General features: G+C 45.6%; 1 long non-coding RNA gene across 1 annotated transcript in view; it reads right to left on the minus strand.

The window, feature by feature from the left end:
* Positions 1-569: 569 nt before the first annotated feature.
* LOC123778846 (uncharacterized) overlaps positions 570-22323 on the minus strand; it is a 101931-nt gene continuing 80177 nt past the window's right edge. Inside the window, exons 3-4 of the long non-coding RNA XR_006776018.2 lie at positions 1749-1852; positions 570-775 (exon numbers count right to left, since the gene is read on the minus strand). This is a non-coding gene — a long non-coding RNA (uncharacterized LOC123778846). The remainder of the gene's footprint in view (positions 776-1748; positions 1853-22323) is intronic.

Below are 22323 nucleotides of genomic sequence, written 5' to 3' on the forward strand. Positions count from 1 at the left end.
GGCTGTCACTCCCAAGCCAGGCAGGGAGGCCACCTCACACAGGCATGATCTGGGAACCACTGCTGCCATATTGTCACACTGCTCACGTCTCTGGTTTGGTTTCATTTGCATCGTACATAATTGCTTTATTTGTCCTAAGTAAATACTCAGTGATGCCCAGCTCACCAGCTTCTGCGACTGAACTGTTTTCCACTGCCCCCCAACATGCATCTCTCAGAAAGATGGACATATGGGCACATTCATTTTATCAAACATAGGCAATCTGCACGCTGAGACCAGTCTAGAGCCACAGCCTCCTCTTCCCCAGAAGAGGGTAGCAGGGTAGCAGGCCCTTGCATTTGCCTTGGGCAAGAGTTGGCTGCGCCCACACTCCTTTCCTTGGATAGGGACTATGATCTGAGGCAAACATGAGTCCTTATGTTATAGTCTAACTACCATCTAGGAGGACTTAGGCCTTTGTGCCAGTTCCACAGCTTAATGATGTGCTATCCTTCATCCACCTGTGGAGTCTACCCAACTATCTTCCCCCTAATTGATCGCATTCCCCACTTCCTTTGTTTCAGGGTAACGATGCCTTTCAGATTTCCCCTCCACCAAAGGGTTGGACCCTGGGGCTATTTCTTACCATTTCTCTCTTCTGCTTCAAGCATACTACCCGTTCCTTTTCCTTGGCTTTGCCTTGAGCTTTCTTTCTCTTCATGCAGGTAGCCAGGACTATATTTTAGAAATTGAGTTCCCTGTCAAGGTTCTTCTTTAACAGCAGAGAAAAAAGTATCTGAGAAATGGGCCAACCAAAGGAATCACAGTTAATGTAGAGCGTTCACCTCGGAACTCCTAGACGTACGCACTATAGTGGGAAACTGATTCTTCCCAGTTGCGTCAATGGCCCAACAGATGGGTCAATGAATATGCTTTAACATGTGTCTCTCCTCTCACCAAGGCTGCTAAATAGAGAGTTTCTAGCTAATGTCAACTGAGAATTTCTGCCTTTACACTATCTAGGTATCTATAATTAGCATAAATATTCCTGGGTCTCTGCATTCCAGGACTGACCAAGCTTCAGACCAGCCTGAAGGTGGGGGGTTATATCTTCAAGAACCACTCCTCTAGAGGATGGTAACACTGATCCATCAACTAATAGACATTTTTCCTATGGACATAGTTTAATATAGTTAGAACAAATCATGGATAAGCGCTATCTATTTAACTTGGGGATAAGTATTATATATTGGTTAATGCTTAGCCCCTCATGGCTTTTCTCCCTTCTATGAGAAGTAAACCAGTAAAAATCCATCTGTCTCTTCCCAGCCCCATCCCATAATGAGCTTTCCAACAGCTGTCTCCAAACCAGTTTTTACTGAGGAAGGGACTAGTAATCTACTTTCATTTGATCCACTACCTCAGGTTAAATAAAACTCTGGGGGAAAAAAGAAAAGAAAGAAAAGACCTTTTGCACCAGAATTACTTAAAACTTCACAAATTATTCACATCAGCTAACTAAGCAGAAGTTCAACTTAGCCTACCATCTAAAGAGATGACCTTAGTACTTGCTGAAAACAATGATTCATTATTTTATAGGATACTTTCTCAAAATATTTGCTAACTCTATTTTTAATACATTGTAGGCTTGGATCTTCTGTCCGTGATCCTACCTGAGAAGCAACCCGGACAGAGTGTACTTTCTCTTCTACCGATCATCATTACACATTCTTCCACCTAATGGAAAAACAAAATCATTTGCAACTCACCTTGGTCCTTGATCCCGTGGAGAGGAGGTGGCTGCAAAATAGTGCAAACACATCTATCCACTCATTCAACAAGCTCGTGTGGAGGCCTGCAAAGGGTCCAGGTCCTGGGAACAAAGATGGAAAAAACTGGTCCCTGACAGCAGAAAAGTAATTTCCCAAACCAGGAGCAATTATTAAAAATACAGATTCCAGGGTGCCTGGGTGGCTCATTCGGTTAAGGGGCTGCCTTTGGCTCAGGTCATGATCTCAGGGTCTTGGAATTGAGCCCTGAGTCAGGCTCCTTGTTCAGCAGAGAGTCTACTTGTCCCTCTGCCCCTTCCCCTGCTTGTAGTCTCTCTCTCTCTCAAGTAAATAAAATCTTAACTAAAAATACAGATTCCAGGGGTACCTGAGTGGCTCAGTCGTTTAAGCATCTGCCTTCTGCTCAGGTCATGATCTCAGGGTCTTAGGACAGAGCCCCACATCAGGCTCCCTGCTCAGCGAGGAGTCTGCTTCTCCCTCTCCCTCTGCCCCCCACCACTCGCGTGCTCTCTCTCTTGCTCTGCTCTCTCAGAGAAATAAATAAAACCTTTAAAAAAATACGGATTCCAGATTCTCACCTCAGGCTTCCTGAGTCAGATTTTCTAGAGGTAGGGTCCCCCAAGAGATGTTTTAACAAAGGTCCTAGTGCATCAGCCACAGCCAGGGTTAGCCATCTATACAATGGGAGAACTCCTATTGACGGGGGTGTCAGGAAAGAAACAACTAGGGACAATGGCATGGATCCCGTGGTAGCACTTTGGATGAGGGTCTGGGCGAGTGGGTTTATCAGTCAGGGTCCAGTCAGAACACAGAAGCCATACCAGTGACTGGAGTGGGGAAAGGATTTCGGATAAGGAATGTTAAGGAGGTATAAAGTGGGAAACTAGGAAAAGAGAACTCCAAGGTATTATAGAGACAGCGCCTACCGGAAGCAGCTACCACCACACCAGCTGGGGCAACAAGAGAAGAGGTTGGAATGATTAAAGCTCAGCAACCCAGAGGACGGCCCCGTGGTTCTGGAACCCAATCCTCTGTGAGGGGGATGCTGGCCAGCTGGTGATGGATGCTCCCATCGGACTGGTTCTGTGAAATAGCTACAGACTGGCTCCGGGGCAAAGAAGTGTTATTAAGGAAACGAGCAAGGGAGCTGGAAGAAGCAAGTCTGACCTTCCTCTCCCAGCCTCTGTCTCCCTCTAGCGCCCTCTATGGACAGAGCCTAACTTGGAGCAGCTGACACCATAAAAATGCAGTAGCCAAGTCCTGGTCCCAGCACCACAAAGCTCAGTAGAGAGGTTTGGGTTTGGATGTGAGAGTTGATGATTTAACAACTGCACAGTGGATGAAAGGAGAGGAATTTACTCGGTAAGAATCATGCTACTTTACAAATGGAATTGTATTTAATCCTCACAGTCCCTTGAGGATGAAGCCCAGAGAGGTTAATTCACCCGTGAAAGGTCACATAGCAAGTAAGTAGGTGGAGCTGGATAAGAGCCTATTAATTCCATGAGTTGGCTCCAGGCCTTGTAAAGGACTCAAATTAGGGTGTTGTTCTTCCTTCTGCAGTTCTTTTCCCCGGAAGTGGCTATCATTCCACTTCACCTTCCAGATGGGCTGTGTGTGCCCCAGATATAATTTAGTTATGTGAGAGTAAGTTTTCTTTTTCTGATCTTTACTAAGCATTTCCACGGAACTGGGGTGTCACCAACGACTGTCCCAGCTAGACGGATGGTGGGGCAGTCTCAAGCTGAACGTCGCATAACCTGCTCCAGGGCATCAGTGAGGAGGCTTTTCACCACCACTTCAACAGTACCCCGGATCCCATCCCCAACGCCTTCTCCTGGGGTTCTGTGGAGGGGCAGGTGGGGCAATGTTCACATGGTGCAGTGTGACAGAGACAGGAAATCTGTGGTAAGGACAGGCTGCCCCTGTTGGGACATCAGACAAGCAGCTAGACGCTGACACAAAGAGGTCAATGCCAACAGAGGTGACAAGAATCCCTGGACCCAGCAAAAGGAAGGGACCTGCTCCAGTGGAGGCTGGGCTAATTCACCCTTCGTTCAATTGCTTAGAATTCTACTCTGGAGCCTATTGGCTCCTTTCTCATGTTTCTCCTCCTCTGTAAAAACAAATTTAAAAACCTTCCCTAACCCCACATCCTCCTCCACGCTTTCTATCCCACAAGGTCCTTCGAAAAGTTGTCTATACTCACAGTATCCCCTTCTTCACTTTTTACCCACTCTGATCTGGCTTCCGTTCCCACATCTCCACAGAAACAAAGTTCTTACTAAGGTGACAGATAACCTACTGGCTCATAAATGCAATGGGCCTTTCTTAGTCTTTCTATCACTTGACTTCCAGCCAACATTTGGCACTAATGACCATGGCTTCCATTTTGAACCATTCTCTTCCATTGGCTTCCAAGACTCAAATGTAAATACAAGTCCATTCTACCTTCCAGCTCGGCCTCAGTGAGAGTTCTTTGATCCCAAGCAACAAAAACCAACTCTGAGGGGTAATACAAACTTATCAGAAGGCTCTGAACTAGTTCATGTCATGCTTTTGATTCATAATAGCTCGGATTCTTCACTGTTCCCCGTGTCCATACTCTTTGTAATGTGACTTTGTACCTCCTCCCACCCCTGTCACTTGCTATGACCAACTGGACGTCAGCAGCTGTGACACCAGGAGAGGCTTGAAAAAGCACTGCCACTTCCCAAACTCTCCCTTGCTCCTCTGCCTTTATCTTAAGAACATGCCCTGCTAACTTGAGGAAGGATGAGACATGTCAGATACAGTTGAGTCACCCCATTTGTCTCACTGAGGTCACCCTGGAACTCACTCAGTTCCCAGCTGAACCCCGAGACATATGAGTGTCCAGCCAGGACCGGCCATTGTTTTCTTGACCTTCAGATAGCCACAGATTCAGGAGTGAACCTAACAGAGACCAGAAGACCATCTACGTGATCCACAGATTTATGAGCTGAAGAAATGCTTGGTGTTTTTAAGTCGCTGAATTTGGGGATAGTTTGTCAATTAGCTTGGTAGGGCTGTAGTAACAAAATACCAGAGACCGGGTGGCTTATACAACAGAAATGTATATTCTCGCAATTCTGGAGAACAGAAGTCCAAGATCAACGTGTTGGCCAGTATGGCTTCTTCTGAGGCCTCTCCTTGGCCTGTAGGTGGCCATGGATGGCTGTGCCCCACATGGTCTTTCCTCTGGGAAACCCAAATTTCCTCTTCTTATGAGGACACCATGCAGGCTGGAGGAGGGCCCACTCTAATGACCTCATTTTAACTTAATCACCCCCTGAAAGGCCCTGTCTCCTAATACGATCACATTCTGAGGTCCTGGGGCTTAGGACTTGAACCTGTGAATCTGGGGAAGACATGATCTGTCACAGTTTGTCACACAGCATTCTTATGGCAATAAACATTTGATATGTACGACCAAAAGCAAAGCCGAAGAACTCCCAAGAGGACAGGAAAAGGCAGCACTAAGGATCCAGAGAATGGGATCTAGTGGACAGTCTCTTCAAGCAGCTGCTCTCAGAGTGAACCAGCTCTTTTTTTCTTTTTTCTTTCTTTTTCTTCTTCTTGGGTGGGAAGATTCCCCTGTGTCGTTCTCAACAGTTAGGTTCCAGAGACAGAATCTGATGGGCTCTGCTTGAGACCTATACCCTCCTCCAGCACCCTGATTGACAACCCCACCAAAACTATGCTCAGTGGCGGAGGGGTAGTTCCCTAAGGGGACACCTGAAGCACAGCTGCCAAAAAATGGGGCATGACCTCTGGGCAGGCGGGAGCAACATGAGTCCGCTACAAGCTCTGGCTCTTCTTCCTGGTTTTGTAACAGCCACTTTGTCCATGAGCCAGCACACGAGGAGCACTGGCCCATGCTGGATGACAGACTGAGCCCCCAAAAGCTCCCTGGACAATCGGAATCACAGCACAAAGTTGGCAGGCTGGAATTGAATAGGGATTAATGTGAAGGCCTGTACATGAGTCCCAGGGAAGTAACAGCTGGTGGAGGACAAGATAAGAGTGTCGATGCTTAGTGGTAGCTTGTGTGGAGAACACCACAGGCTTGGGAAAAGCCAGTAATGGGAGGGTTTGGCCAGGGATGGAGGGCTGGCTCAAGGCTCAAAGAGCGAAGGAACAGTGCCTGTCCCTGATAGCTGTCTGTGGTTCTGTGCGGCTCGCTTGGAAGAACAGCCTAAAACGACTGACTGAATGCCTCCTACACACCAGGCACTGTTGCAGGTGCTTTACCCGGATCATCTCAGTTAATCAACACAAGCACACAGTGCTGTTATTCCCATTTTACAGATGAGGTGAGCGAGGCAGGGAGAGATTAAGTAACTGGTCCAAGGTCACATGGCTTTGATGGAGCCTAGTTTCAACCCAAGCACTCTGACCCCACAGCCTGTGCTCAGAGCTGCTGGCAAGGCTGGCTCCTGGGAAGTGGGACACAGACACTCGGCTCTCAGGTGGGGGACAGGAAGGAACAGCACCTACTGTGTGCTACAGACATGCTAGGAGCTTTAAGGCACACTAACTTATTCCCTTCTGGAAGCTAAGCATTACAGTCCCCGTTTTAAACATGAGCCTTGATAGGAAAAGAAGCAGGCTGCCTGGATGAGTAGCTGAAGGACTTGGTGCTCTCCCACCGGAAAGAAACATAGTTCAGCATACATTTAGGAGCGGGGAAAATACTTGGGGGTTGTCAGGATTCAATTTAGTCCGTTTCGCTTCAAGAGGAAGGAGTTAGGGCAACAGGTAGAGTTTACAGCAATATCATTTTGTCTCAAAGTTATAAAGGTCTTTCTGATATAGCTTATTAATACTTATAACCATCCTAAGTATAATAGCATAAATACTATGCCATTTACTAAGCATCTATTATGTGCTGAGAACAGCACTGTCATTATATAGAATGTCATTTGAATAACAAAATCGTAGCAACAGTTGTTAGTGAGCACTTAACTCTATGCCAGGCTCTGTGCCACAGCTTTGAATGGTAGGCACTATTATTCCCATTTTATAAATGATAAAGTGAGTCACAGAGAGGTTAACTAAATGTATCCAAGGTCACACAGCCAGGAGGAGGTACATGAATCCACCCACCCCTCTCCAGGCCAGAGTTCCTAATGATCACAAGGCCCGGTCCTGCTGGAACAGCAGTGAGGAGTCACGGGCTCCTCTCCGGGAAACACCAGAAGTCCATCACCCAATGTGCAATTGTCTGGCTGAAATCTGAAGCTCCTCCCACCCTGGGAACCTAGAGACCAGGAGCACAGACCAGGGTGAACAAGAGCAGATCGATCCCCACACAAATGGGCTGTGCAGGCCCTCCCCCACCCCCCTGGGCCCAGGCTGCAAAGCCAGGGTGCTCCCCGCACAACCGTTTCAGCCCTGCTGAGACCAGAGTGCATGTGTTTTATTAAAAGAAGTGTTTACCCGGCCTACTCCTGGCAGAGCTGCAGAAGCAGTTTATTAGGACTTCATTTGGAGTGTAAATTGTTGCTGGTTTATAAAAAGGCTCTGCAGAGCAGCTCCACTGGGATGGCCCCAATCCACAGCACAGGGCATGTGAGGCTTTAACTAAATCATTGATTTCCCTCTGGAAGGAGCAGCCCAGATATGAGCCACTCATTTCGCTGCTTAGCTGCTGTCTTCTTGCACCTGGAGGGCAAAGGTGGCAAGATTCCCTCTTCCCTCCATCTCTGTAAGCACAAGCACACGCGGCCACATGCATATGCACGCACACACCACTAACTTCTCTGAGAGCCTGTGACGTTCTCGTACACTGGCCCTAAAAGGCCCTAAAAGGCCAGTAGGGTCTGAAGAAAATCTGACTTAGAGGGGCATTTGCGACATGCTGCCTGCTGACCTTGTGTTCAGTTACAATACCTCATCCATCTCTAAAGTCAGACAGATTTGGGTCCAAATGCCACTTGGATAACCTTGAGCTTGGGATGTCAGATTTACCAAATAAAAATACAGAACACACAGCTAAATTTGACTTTCAGATAAACAATGAATAATTGTTTTGGAATAAGTATGGGGCATGCTTGTCTGAAATTTATATTTAACTGGGCGTCCTACATTCTAGCAACACTCTCCTGGGCAGAGGACTGACCTTCCCTCACTAAGCCTTAGTTTCTTCGTCTATAAAATCTCGCGATTCTTCTGAGACTTGTGCAAAGCAATGCCTGTAAAGTGTTCAACACGATGGCTAACGCACTGTTACTGCTCAATAAATGCTATCTGCTACCTGCATGTTGTATAATAACCCAATCTGTAGCCTGTTGTGGTCATTTGTGCACATCATCACCTCAGGATTCACTAGAGGACTGGTCCATCCTAATCCTTGGGCCCCTAATGCCTAGAAAGCTCCTGGAAAGAGTAGGTGCTAGGAATGGATGCTAATTAACTTAACTGATAATCAATTTAACAGTTGCAAAAAAAAAAAAATGAGCCAGTGAGTGAAAAATCAACAATCCTGGGAATATTTATTCAAAAAGCAAGATTCCCAACTTCTTTTTTTTAAGTTAATTACACACCCAATGCGGGGCTAGAACTCACAACCCTGAGATCAAAAGCTGGACATTCCACCAGTTGAGCCAACCAGTGCCCGAAGAGTCCCAACTTTTTAAAAAAGATTTTATTTATTTGTTTATTTATTTATTTATGGATGTATGCATTTGAGACAGAGAGAGAGAGTAGGTGGGAGGGAGAGGAACAGAGGAAGAGGGATGTATGTATGTATGTATGTATTTGAGAGAGAGAGAGAGACAGAGAGCAGGTGGGAGGGAGAGGAACAGAGGAAGAGGGACAAGCAGACTGAGCCGAGTTCGGAGCCCGATGAGGGGCTCAACCCCACAACCCCAAGGTCATGACCTGAGCCAAAATCAAGAGTCAGCTGCTTAAGTGACTGAGCCACAGGGGCACGCCAAGATTCCCAACTTTCAAAAAGAAAGAGCAAGATTGCCTGGGGACACGTACTGACAGTGTCCCAGTTAAGATAAGAACACCTGAGACAACTCATGTGGTTCAAATTCTGACTTGTCCTCTTCTCTGTGGTTCTCCGTTTGCTCCTTTGTAAAATGGAGGTAATAACAGTACCTACCTCAAAAGGCTTGGGAATGTTCATATGTGTAAAATACTTATTATAGTACCAGGCACGTGGAACTTGGTGTGTAATTAAGAGTAGCTATGATTTAAGCCAGCCCTAGCCCCATGAAAATGGACAGGACGGGTGCAGTGAAGATGGGGAAGACACAGCGGCTTCTTGCCCACAGCCTGCAGGCCAGAGCAGGGATGGCCACCTGTGCCCTCCAAGGAAAACAGACTGCCTCCAGGACACCTGGAGAAGGAATACAGTCTGCAGAGAGGTGGGCCCATGACACTTCCCAACATCTTGCATATTTGTTGAGTGTCTACCTCCTCCTACCAGAATGTGACTTGGTGAGGGCAGAAACGCTTGAATTTTTGTTTACTAGAATATCCTAGAGGAACACCTGGCACAGAGTGGGTGTACCAGTCAGTTGTCCAGGACGGGCAACGAAGAAGGGAAGTTGAGAGAGATTTTGTATTTTGTCATTTTCCTTCCTTTCTTCCCTTCTCCCGGCCCCTGTCCCTCCCTCCCTTCCATCTTTCCTCCCATCCAGTGTGAGATGCTCACATGTTGGAGGACGGAGGGAAAGGGCTGAGGAAGGAAGAGAGACAGAAAATAATGAAGAGGCACACCCTGCAGAGGAAAGAACAGAGCCCTCTCTCACCTCCTTGGTAAGCTCGTTCACCCAACAAATCCCTCTCCTACACCTACTGGCATGTGAGGGCTTACCGCCCACTGTCACCTACCTCCCTCTTCAGGGAGGGGTGGAAAACACCACTCAGCCACAAGAGAATGAAGTTGACCTCTATGCTGTGATTTAGAAAGTTCTCCAACATACCTTAAGTTGGGAGGATGTGGAGAGGATAGTATATTCTCAACTACGCACACGCACATGTTGTGTATGTGTGTGTTTGTATCACATAGAACGTTCCAACGAGGATGTAAAAGAAACTGCTCATAGCAGTTTTTCCTCGGGAAGAGAAGTGGGGAAGAGGGGGGTTTCTGGAATGGAACAGAGCTAACTTTGCACTGTATAGCATTTTGTTTTATCAGCTATTTGGCCATATACACTAATTATGTTTTCATGTTTAAAGTAGTATTAAAAATATTTGGGGACCAACTAAAAATATTTTTACATTCTTTCCTAATTATATAATAATACGGTCTGGGGAAAAAAAAGAATGGAAAACCAGTTAACAACAAAAAGCACTTGTGAGTCCATCATTCAGATATAACCACTGTTAACATTTTAGTGGATATTCTATTATTTCCAATGTACATAACCTTTCCCCCCCCACCACCGGATACTAGTGTTTTTTATCGTGGAGTTCTTTTTTTTTTTTTTTCAATATTTAACCATATGTTGGGCGCAGTTTCTCACATCATTAAAATAGACTTCTGATGACAACGGCCATGGTAGATCTATCCCTTACCGTATTTAATCAGACCCGTTTTTGGACATTAGGCTATTCTGGGTTTTTTAATCATTATAAATAATGCCATAATAAACATCTTGTAGATACACCTCAGATTGCTCCCTTAATGAAAATTCTCTGATATGAAATTGCTGAAAGGCTAGACGTGTCTATTTTAATCTATATAAACACAGAGAAAAATGTTTATGCTATATTCAGAGAAAGGCAAGACATAAAATAGTATGACTCATTTTGCACAGCCATATGTGGGTGTGTCTGTGGGTGTATGTGTGTATACACACACACACAATACACATTTCATATACATACATTTATCAGTAGGATTTAAAAGATTGAGAAGATACATACCAAAAAGCTAATCCTTTGCACGGGGTGGCAGGATCTGGGGCGATCTTTACTTTCTTATTCCTGTTCCTTCTAAAATGTGTACTGCAGTGCACCCCCACCCCCAAAATCCCTGCTCTGGCACCGAGACACTCCGGGCCCAAGCTTCTAGACACTTCCCAGGACTTATCCTCCGCTAAAGGAGTGGCCTCACCCAGGGTCACACCTGCACACCACGTGGACATCTGCATCCAATGACTGGTCCGTGCTGGCATGCAAAGGCCTAGTCTCTTAATCCCAGCTCTCAGCCCCCATGGGATCAGCTGGGGCCTTTGTTTTAACTGTATCACAGCCCAATGTCTCTCCCTCTGGCAGGTCCTGCTTTCCAGGTAAGCTGACCCACAACATCTAAAATGAACACTTACTCGCTAATGAGGAAAACTTACCACACTGAAAAAAAAACCAAAAAAAAACCTTAGGAAATGTCCTACTTTTTTTGCGCTAGATGATTTCCCACTAGGAAAAGTTGTCCGCTCTCCAAAGTGACCAACGAAATGCACTATGATATCTGCTCCCCTGGGTCATGCCGGGGAAAGGCACTGAAGGCAATTAATCAATTAGTTTTTTTGTCTTCCAATAAATCCCCTCCCAGTGGTGCCTGACCCTGGCCAGCTGACATTTCCATAACCCACTTGCCACCTTACGTGTGTTAAATGACTTCTTATTGTCCTAAACTTGGAGATTTTAATCTCATCTATTAAGCCAGCAGGCCCAGTAATTCCCTGAATGCATTTTTATTGACTTTGTAAATCAGACTTCCCCACGTCAGGGACTGTGACCAGGAGAGAGGTGTTTGTCTGTGAAATTGGCTGGACACAGACCATTGACTGTGATGATAACTGGTGATTTGTGGGGCCAGATAGACAAGCCACATGCACTAAGCAGATTAAAATATAACAAAACAAAAAGGTTCTATTACCAGGAATACTGGCAAAGGGCAGCAGGATGTTTGTGATAAAAGATAGAAAACAAACTAATTCCAAGTCTGGAAGGAAGCCCAAAACAGCGTTTTGCTCCCTCTTCGCTGAGCCAAAGAGAAAAGTGTGGGGCTGCTAAACACAGCTAAGTAAACCAATTTCTGAAAGCCCTTTAGCAAAAGTCAAAGAAAGCTTGGCACTGGCCTCACCGGGGCCCATATTTATGATGTTGTGCACACGTGCCTGACTCTTGTAGCAGGCAGAGCTTACAAAAGGTGCAGTGATGATCTTAAACGGCTTCTAAGAACATGGTTCTGGTGGACTTCATCCCACAGAGGATGAAATCTAAACTGTCTGGCCTCTGCCTACTGCTCTGACTCTAACCTTCATCAGTGTTCTCCAGCCCCGCTGCCTTCTTGCTCTCATTCCAGCAACACTAACAGTTCCTGCCCTCAGGGCCTTTGCACTTGCTGTTCCTTCTGCCTGTCATGCTCTTACGTCAAACACCTCTGAGTCCAGCTTGTCCACTTGACTCAGGTCTCCGGACAGATGTCACCTCCTCGCAGATGCTTCCCTCGTCACTCAGTCCAAAGTTCAACTTTGGACTCCAGTGCGAGCTCACAGGGTGGACACCCCACTCCATCACTCTCATTTTCTCCATTAGCTAGTGTTGCAATTCATGCTATTTACTGTGAACTGATGTCATATTATCTATTCATTTATTTAACAAATGTTTGTTGAGGACCTACAATAAGCCAGGCATTGTGCTGAGTGCTGGTTCTTACATGGATCATATGAAATGTATGAAATTCTAATCCACTATCAAAATTTAAGGTGCCACTTAGCAACAGTGTCCATACAGTTATTGGAAAGAGTTATGTGTGTGTTTCTCTTCTACAGTAAACTGGTAGATTATTATTTTGTGACCCATTTCTGGCCAATGGGAAGTGTACTTAAATGATGTGTACATTTTCCAAGAGTCTAGACCAGTGCTGTCCAGTAGAACTAAAATGTGAGTCACATACATAATTTCGAATTTTCTAGAAGGCATATTTTTTACAATTTATTTATTTATTTGAGAGAGAGAGAGAGAATATGAGTGGGCGGGGCACAAGGAGAGGGAGAGAAAATCTCAAGCAGACCCCTTGCTGAGCATGGAGCCGAATGTGGGGCTTGATCTTGGGACCCCGAGATCATGACCTGAGCTGAATCCAAGAGTTGGAGGCTTAACCAACTGTGCCACCCAGGCACCCCTAGTAGGCATATTTTTTTTACATATTTTATTTATTTATTTGAAAGACAGAGAGAGAGCATGAGTGCGGGGAGAGGGGGAGAGGCAGAGGGAGAGGGAGAAGCAGGCTTTCTGCTGAGCAGGGAGCCTGACTCGGGGCTCAATCCCAGGACCATGGGATCATGACCTGAGCTGAAGGCAGACGCTTAACTGACTGAGCCACCCAGGTGCTGCTAGCAGGCATATTTTTAAAAGTAATAAGAAAGTGGTTATATTTACTTTAATACTATATTTTATTTAATCTAGCATATCTAAAATGTTATCAGGTCAACATGTGATCAATATTTTAAAATTTTAACAAGATATTTTAGATTCTTTCTTCCATACTCAGTCTTCAAAATCAAATGGCTCTTTTGCACCTACAGCACATCTCAGTAAAGACACTATATTTTCATCAGAAATAGTTGATCAGTATTTACATTTCATAAATTCACAGATAAAAAAGTAGATTCATATACCCCAGTTGTTTCGAACATACTTAAAAGCTTTCCAGTAACAAAACAGAGTAGCGGTTTTTAATTTACGTTTAAACTAATTAAAATTAAATTTAAAAACTCACTTCCTCAGTTTCAGTGGTCACATTTCATGTGCTCGATAGCCACAAAGGGCTAGCAGCTACCATGATCGACCCTATAAAGGACAGGCACGCACTGCCCTATTCTTTCCCTCTTCCCGCTGACTGGGAGGTGGTTAATAACCAGAAGTCCAACTTGGACCAGAGACGGAAGCCGTGTGTTGGTGTTGGCAAAACCACCCTCCCCACCTATAGACGGTTAGGTAAGAAAAAAAGAAACTTCCAACCTATTGAAGCCTCTGTATCTTTAGGTCCCTTTTGCTGTGACAGCCGAGCCTCTACCCTAACTAATACATCCATGGGAGAATTTCCAGTATCTCCTGGGCCTAGCTTCACTTCTAAAAACATTTATTATTATTAATAATACCATCAGTACTAGTATGTTTCAGCTTATATTTTTCTTGGGACATTACATCAAGCACTCCTCAATATCTCAGCCTGTTATATCAGCAAATTTTTTACTTTGGACTCCAGTGGGAGCTCAGGGTGGGCAAAGATTGCCTGGCTCAGGCTCCACCACTCTGAGGGTTAAGTGTATGCATCGACTTGACTGGGCCTCAAGATACCCAGACATTTGGTCAAGCATTACTCTGAGTGCGATATTAGGCAAGGGTGTTTCTGGATGAGGTTAACATTTTTTTTTAAAGATTTTATTTATTTATGTGACAGAGAGACAGCCAGCGAGAGAGGGAACACAGCAGGGGAAAGGGAGAGGAAGAAGCAGGCCCCCAGCCGAGGAGCCCAATGTGGGACTTGATCCCGGAACACCGGGATCACGCCCTGAGCCGAAGGCAGATGCTTAACGACTGCACCACCCAGGCACCCCTGGATGAGGTTAACATTTGAATCAGTAGACTGAGAAAAATAGACTGTCCTCTCTAATGTTGGTGGGCCTCATCCAATCAGTTGAAGGGCTGGATAGAACAAAAGGGCTGACCAGAAAAGCGGGAACTCCTCCTGCCTAACCAGGAGCTGGGACACTGGTTCTTTCCTGTCTTCAGACTCTGAAACATTGGCTCTTTCTGGGTCTCAAGCCTCACAGCAGCATCAGTTTCACTGGATCTCCACCTTACTGACTGATTATAGGGACTTATCAGCCTCTGTAATCATGTGAGTCAGTTATTCGTTATAATAAATCAATCTCTCTGTCTCTCTGAGAGAGGGTTCCATTCCCTCCTGCTTCATCTGGAAGACACGTCTTTTCACTGTATGTTTTATCTCTACTTCTTCTTTGACCTTTTCCCTTTGGGAGAGGGAAGGAGGAGAAAGAGGGAGAAAGAGGGAGGAAGAGGGAGGAAGAGGGAGAAAGACGGAGGGAGAAAGAGGGAGGGAGAGAGAGGGAGAGGGAGGGAGAGAGAAAGAGAGATCTTACTGGTTCTGTTTCTCAGGAAAACCCTGACCAATGCAACCACTAACTGGCTGTTTCATCTCTCTGCCTCAGTTTCCTCATCTGGAAAATGGGAGAAATGATCATCTTCTACTAACTGTCAATTATTCTTGCTATTTTATTATCAAGACACAAGGACTGCAGAGCATTGCTGGGGGGCAGGGACACCGCCATGTAAGCATGTATGGGGGGCATTTCACATATAAGGCCTCCAGCTATGTTTGGCCCTCAGTGCACAGGAAAAGGGTTTTATACCTCCCTCTCCTGCTCCCCTCAGCAGCTTCAGACCCACATTACCACCTCCTCTTGGCCCTTAAGTTAGCCGGGGCCTCTTGGATTCCACCCTGCCCTCCATTTCAGAGAGAAAGGATGGCTTCCAGGCATGAACTTGTTAATTAATTTTGTTTCATCTGTTCACGCTTTTGATCTTGTGCTCTCTCCCTCCTCAGGGACATTCACTCCACATTAACTCTTCTCTCTTTCATGGACTCCTAGCCTCAGAACTCAGGCCTGGGGTCATCTTAGTGTTAAAAGCTTCCCTCTGTCCAGCCTCTTCCTAGCACCCCCTTGTCCTCCCTCTGGACTTCCTCACAAAAATGGCGTCTGCCCCTACCATTCCACGTACTGACTAGCACTCCCTCCAGAGGAGCTAAGGAAAGGGAACGAGCCAGGCAGATTGCTGGGGAAGAAGGTTCCAGACAGAAGATCAACGTACACAGGCTTCAGGGTGGGAGTGTTGTTGGGGTTGGCTGAGGAACATCAAGGCCCATGTGGAGAGTGAGCACGAGGGCAAGTGATCGGGGGCTGAAATGGCTCTGAGTGAAGTGGGGAGCTGTTGCAGGCTGTTGAGCAAAGTCACATACTCCCACCTACATCTGAAAAGGCTCCTTTTGCAGAGAAGCGAGAGCTGAGACAGGAGACCCATCAGAAGGCAAGTACAATAATCCAAGCCAGATAAGATGCAGCTCAACCAGAAAGGAAGCGTCAGAAGAGTGGGAGACACTGTCCCTCTCTGGCTGTTTTGAAGGCAGAGCCACGAAAATGTGCCGGCACTTTGGGTGTGCATCACAGGAGACAGAGAAGGAGGCATGAAGGGTGCCCCCCACGCTTTGTCCTTTCTCACCTGCCACGTACTCCTTCCCGGCCACTTGCCCTCCATGCCAAAGCTGTCATGAGCCTCATATTTAGAATGTTGGCCTAAACTTGTTCCCCAAATTGCAAAGGTAAGTACATCGAATAATAATAGCAGGAAGATGGCAGAGAGATGTCGTGAAGAATTCCCATCCATCGTAGCTGGCAGTCAACAGAGAGTGTATATGCTATAAACAGAAACAGCTGTTTTTGTATGTTTGTGTAGAGATATGGAGGTGACCGTCAGGACAAACAGTTAAAAGGGTTAAGACTGGTTGCTTTTGAGAAACAGGATTTCGAGCGGGAACAGTAGGGCAAGAATATTGTTTTCCATTAGAAGCTATTTTGTGCTGTTTGTCTCTTGCTCTTTTTTTTTTTTTAAAGCAATGACCATGTAGTCTTACATGCTAGTATTCTTTAGCACAAGACTTATTGTATCCTCTTGTGTTCAACCAGTGGTTACATTTCTTTATTTGTTTGGGTTTAAAAAATTCCCTGTATTGGTATTATAATGTTGATCTGGCTATAAATTTTTTAAAGAGCTTCAGCAAAACAGAAATGCTTTAGCTCCCCAATGACATTGCCTGTAAACACCGTTTATAAGCTTGTTTCCCACAACATTTTGAATGAAAGAGCTTAGTATTTCATATCAAATGAGCTGTTTGCATGTTTGGGGTTTTCCTTGACATAGATCATGGCACGTGTGTTTGACAGCTGTAACGTGGAGGCCATCACAGAGAGCTAATTGGCGTGGTTTCCAATTACTATACTGCTTATGAAATATCCACGCAAAACAAAATCAATCTTGGCTGGCTCCATGTTGCCCAAAGTCCAAGGCGTGGAATAAGTGGCTTTTGCAATCTGGACCTAAACCCTCTCTTTCCTACGTCACTTCCTACAACCCCTGTCCCCTCTTGGCACCCTCCTCCTGCCCACCTTCTCACTCTGGGTATTCACCACTCGGGACGGCACCTGCCAGCCTCTGTGTCTCTGTCTGAGTGGGTTCCTCCTCCAGGTGATCTCACCTTTCAAGGACTAACATGAACATGACCTGGTCAGGGACATGTCTTTCCACTGCTAGGCCTATTGCCACTGCCCCCAGTGCTGGCTGGCTCCCTAAGCTTTGACATGTCTTTCCACTGCTAGGCCTATTGCCACTGCCCCCAGTGCTGGCTGGTTCCCTAAGCTTTTCTTCTTCTTCTTTTTTTTTTAAGATTTTATTTATTTATTCGACAGAGATAGAGACAGCCAGCGAGAGAGGGAACACAAGCAGGGGGAGTGGGAGAGGAAGAAGCAGGCTCATAGCGGAAAAGCCTGATGTGGGGCTCGATCCCATAACGCCGGGATCACGCCCTGAGCCGAAGGCAGACGCTTAACCGCTGTGCCACCCAGGCGCCCCCCTAAGCTTTTCTTCTATCAGGCTTTAGACCCTTGGAAATCTTGGTGACTGTGACCTATCCACTCTGAAGGCTGCCTGATGAGTGAGAAGCTCCAAGCTCCCCTCTCTGCGCTGCCTTGGGAGCTCAGTGCTCACTCTCTCACACATTCTACACATTTTCATGGGACACCTCTGCTTCCGTTACGAACGCCCTAATGGGCGCTGTGCCAGAGACACAATCTAATGGGAAATGTGGTCAGTAAAAGAAGAAATGACCACAGGTCATGGGTACTTGAAAAGAAGATGTAAAATGTGCTGGGAGAATATATATAAATAAGGCTGACTGAATGGGGGAGCAGAGAGAGTTGAAAGGAAGTGATGTCTGAGCTGGTACCTCAACTCTGGGTAGCAGTCTGATAGGCAAAGAGGGAGTGATGGAGGAAGGAGTGTGTCCCAGAGGACATGACGGCATGTGCAGGAGTCCGGGAGGGCTGGGGATGGAGTCAGTGGACTGCAGTGGCACAGGCATGAGGGGGCAGGGGACAGCAGAAGACAGAGAGGTACACAGAGCCAGCTCATCAAAGGCCTCGCGAGTCAGCTCCCTTGCAAGGGGGTTTGGACTTTGCTCTAAAGCAACAGGGAGGGGCGCCTGCGTGGCTCAGTCGGTTAAGCAGCACACTTCCAGGCAGACTTTCGCTCGGGTCACAATCAGAGGGTCCTGGGATCAAGGCCCACCTCAAGCCCCATGTCAACAGGGGGCTGTGGAAAGGCTTTAAGCAGCTGGGAAGGGGCCAAACATGACCAAAGCAATGGTTTCTCACTCCTTTTTTTTCTTTCAAGGGTTATACAGTAGGGGCACCTGGGTGGCTCAGTTGGTTAAGCATCTAACTCTTGGTTTCAGCTCAGGTCATGATCTCAGGGTACCAAGATCGAGCCCCAGTCAGGCTCTGTTCAGCGCAAAGTCAGCCTGAGATTCTCTCCCTCTCCCTCCCCACTCTGCCCCTCCCTTCATTTGCGCTCTCTATAAAATAAAATCTTTAAAAAAGTGTTTTTACTATAATTACCACATAAAAATAGGACACAAAAAAATAAATACGAAGATTTCCAAGGTGTAAAATCTTACAGAATGTTTACAGACATGTCTCCTGACCTGTATGCTTTTTCTGACATCCCTATGGGTATTTGTGTTTATTTAATTTTTTTAAGATTTATTTATTTGAGAGAGACACAGAGAGAAAGAACAAGGGAGAAGGGCAGAGGGAGGGAGAGAAACCCAAACAGACTGCCCACTGAGTGCAGAGCCCAATGCGGGGTTCGATCTCATGACTTTGACCTACGCCGAAACCAAGAGTCAGGCACTCAAATGACTGTGCCACCCTGGCACCCCGATTTTTTTAAAGATTTTTATTTTATTCATTTATTTTAAAGAGAAAGGGAGAGAGACAGTGCACATGCAAGCTGGGGTAGGGACAGAAGGAGAGAGAGAATCCCAAACAGACTCCCCAATGATGAGCATGGAGCCCAACACAGGGCTCGATCCCACAACCTGAGATCACAACCTGAGCCGAAACTAAGAGTCTGACACTTAACTGACTGAGCCACCCAGACCCCGTATTTATGTTTATTAATAACTTTAATTACAAGGTAATATGTAGATATTGTAATTGTATTGTAAATTGTAAAAAAAAGGAATTTTTATAAATTTTTAAAATTGTATTGTGACATTAATTATAGGTATTATAACAGAAAATAGAGCAAAGAAGAATATAAAAGTCACCCCAAGGCTCGCCAGGAGACGGGAGATAACCACTATGTTTTCCTGGGCACAGATGCACAGACCCATGAAAACCCACACTATCAACACGGCATCGCTCAACACTCCACATGTAACTCATTTTGCAATCTACTTTTGTCACTTAACAGATATCCTCATCATCATTTTGTCATTAAGCACGTTATTCAAAAACTTTGTGTGGGGAATGTTCATGTGGAATTCTATTTATTGTGTGTTTTCTATTCCTCACGTAGTAATTCTCAATTCAGAAACCCCAGAAAAAAACGAAAAGTCTCAAACATAAAAGCCAACTGTAACCAGGTAAACGGTTTAAGTAAATGTCCTTGCCATCTCTTATTTCCTATGTATCTGTTAATTTCTAAGAAAAACTCAGGTTTGGTTTTTTTTTTTTTTATTAGAATGGGAAAGAAAAACACATTTGTCTTAGAAAGAAACACTGTACTTGTCATTTGGTAGCTGCTTTTCCTTTAGCAATATGTCATGCACGTGTTTCCATGTTTGCTGAATATTTCTATGCAGAGCTGGAAGATGCTGGACACCTACCCGCCATCTAGAGTCAGCCTTACCGAACCTCTCGTGGCGCTCTTGCCTCGAGAGCTAGTTCTTAGGGCTGAAATGGGTAGGAAAAAAATGCCCCTTTGTTTTAAGTGGCATCTCAAGAACTCCACCGTGGATTCCTGGTTCCCTCAGCCCTGCCAAATGCTGTTGATCTCTCCACGAATCTCTTGATGAAACCGGAGTGATGCCCCTCCCGGGAATAACGTGCTTCTCCCTCCACTAGGTGTACATTTACATCCGGCAATTCTCAATCCTGCACTAATTATTATTTTGTACAGAAGTTAGTTTTCTCTATTTCCTTAGTTACCACTATTTACAGAAAAAATTTTCTTAACACCCTACCATACACCAGCTTGGTGTCAAAGGAATCCAGTTAGGGTCTCGGCACACACACGGCTGGCAGGCGGCTCATGGAGGATACAGGGAAGAGCAGACAAATGTAATGCTGGGCAACAAGCACATGCTCAGGGGAGAAGATGGAGTGTGAGGTATTATGGCAGGAAATAAGAGGAGCATCAGGAAGGGATGGTTATGGGCTAGTCATGGAAAGCTTCCTGGAAGAAGGGACAGCTCCACTGAGACTGCCACTGCTCTTCCCAAAGTCATTAACAACTGTCTAATTGCCTCTTTTCAACCCAAAGGCCTCTCTTCAGTCTTCACTCTGTGTGATTTCTCTGCAGGACTTGACAGTGCCCCTTGCTTGCTACTCCATTCATTCAGTTATTTACCAAATATTTATTGAGAATATTCATTATGTGCTGATGAATGATGGGGACACAATGGTGGGTCCTTGCTTTTTGTGATGACATCTCTCTTGATTCCACACCTTTGACCATTCCTCCTCAATCTTCTTCATGAATTCATTTTCCTTTCCTCTGTCAGCCCAGGCCCCTGCCCCCCATGGTCCCCCAGCAACTTTAGTTACTCCAGTGACTTTGAGAAGTCACTGATGACCCACAAATCTCTATCTCTAAATGCAACTTTTCTCCCAGTCTCCATAGTATACTTCCAGTGGCTTCCTGGATATTTGACATGGGGCTGGGGGCGGGGGAGTTTTGTCTACTCTGTGCCAAGCACTGTGCCAATTACTGGAACTAGAAGGCAAATTCCTTCCTCTCAGAAGCTCACAGTCAAGTGGAAAGTTAAGTCTGCATAACTCAAGTACACTAAGCACACGCCCAACATGTATAGCACTGTCCACTCTGGAATATGATACCTGGTCTCTGACAGGGCTCATGTGATAACATCGCAGAACCCCAGGGGTTGTCTTCACTGTAAGACCCTCTACAGTTGAACAGTACACAACCTACACAACCTTACATGGCCAATTCCACTGGACTCCATGTGGGGCTGAGAAAGTAATAGGCTGGAACTGCTGGCCCTCTTGGTAGTTTCCCTGGTGATCGTTCTCTGCCAGGTCAATGGGTTGGATATGGACTATGATTCTCCACTTTGAAAATAGAGTCCTTTATGAGCAGAGTTCTGAAAATACCAGCCTCCTCCTCCCAATAAGAAAAGAGAAGCAAAGCTCCAAGGCTGTGGGACCCAACATTTAATCTTACTCTTTTCGTGAGGGCCCCAAGTAAATGTAAATCACTGAAATAAACGAATTTCTTCACAATTTAGACCCAAGGTTGCAAACAGGTGGGTTATACCATTTATGTCACGCATGACCTTGCAGAGGTATTTTGAATTTAGCTGCCAAGTAATTCCATGTAAAAATCCAGATGTTCAGCTGCTTTTGAAAAAACCAGAAGATGAGGCAACACTGAGCCCACATGCCCACATGGCAACCGTCAGCCCTCAGCTGAGGTGAGTGGCAGCATCCCCTTGGCTGGGGGGGGGGGCTTGCCTTCCAATTCTTCTCAGCCCCACCTCTACCTATCACCTCCCCGACCTGGCTAGCCTCCCTCTGTCACCTTCCTGACCCCTGTAGTCAGTCATATTAACTTCAATTTAAAATATTCTTTTCACCCAGAAATGACCTACTAATTATTTTATTGATTTGCAGAGTCCATTAATTTATTGAATTTTCTATAACAAGTCTTGGCTACAGAATAAAAAATAAAAACCTTACAACAGAACAGATTCCAAGAGCCATTTTTCTCATTGCACACAAGCAACCAATTAGTCCTGAGGGAGCACCGTTCCCCTCCCCTTGCTTCTCCTGCAAAAGCCACCCAGCAACGAGTACATTTTCAAAAATCATCTCTGATCTACCTCAAAATGAGCTCAGAGATCTCCCAGAGCTGGTACAATTAGTCTATCTCTAAGGCAGGGCTCCCCTGCAGGGGGATAAGGCCATTTTCCATTAACCCTTTGTGACCTGAGCACACACTGATGAAAGAAGAAATCTGATTCATAACGAGCAAGCTCACAAAAGAACTGTGAATCCACAAGGTACGGCATTTTCCTCCCAAAAAAGTAACAGACGTTAAAAAAAAAAAAAATACCCAGTAAAGGAAAAGAGCAGGCATTCTTGTTTCTTGTTTTGAGCAGGGTAAGCTGGTTTACCTTTTAGTAGAGGCTATTTAGAGGTAGGATTCAAGAGAAATATTTTTATGTTCATAATTCTCGATGTTG

This window comes from Ursus americanus, chromosome 2 (genome assembly GCF_024610735.1).
Source record: "Ursus americanus isolate L20-20 chromosome 2, mUrsAme1.1.p, whole genome shotgun sequence".
Lineage (NCBI taxonomy): Eukaryota > Metazoa > Chordata > Mammalia > Carnivora > Ursidae > Ursus > Ursus americanus.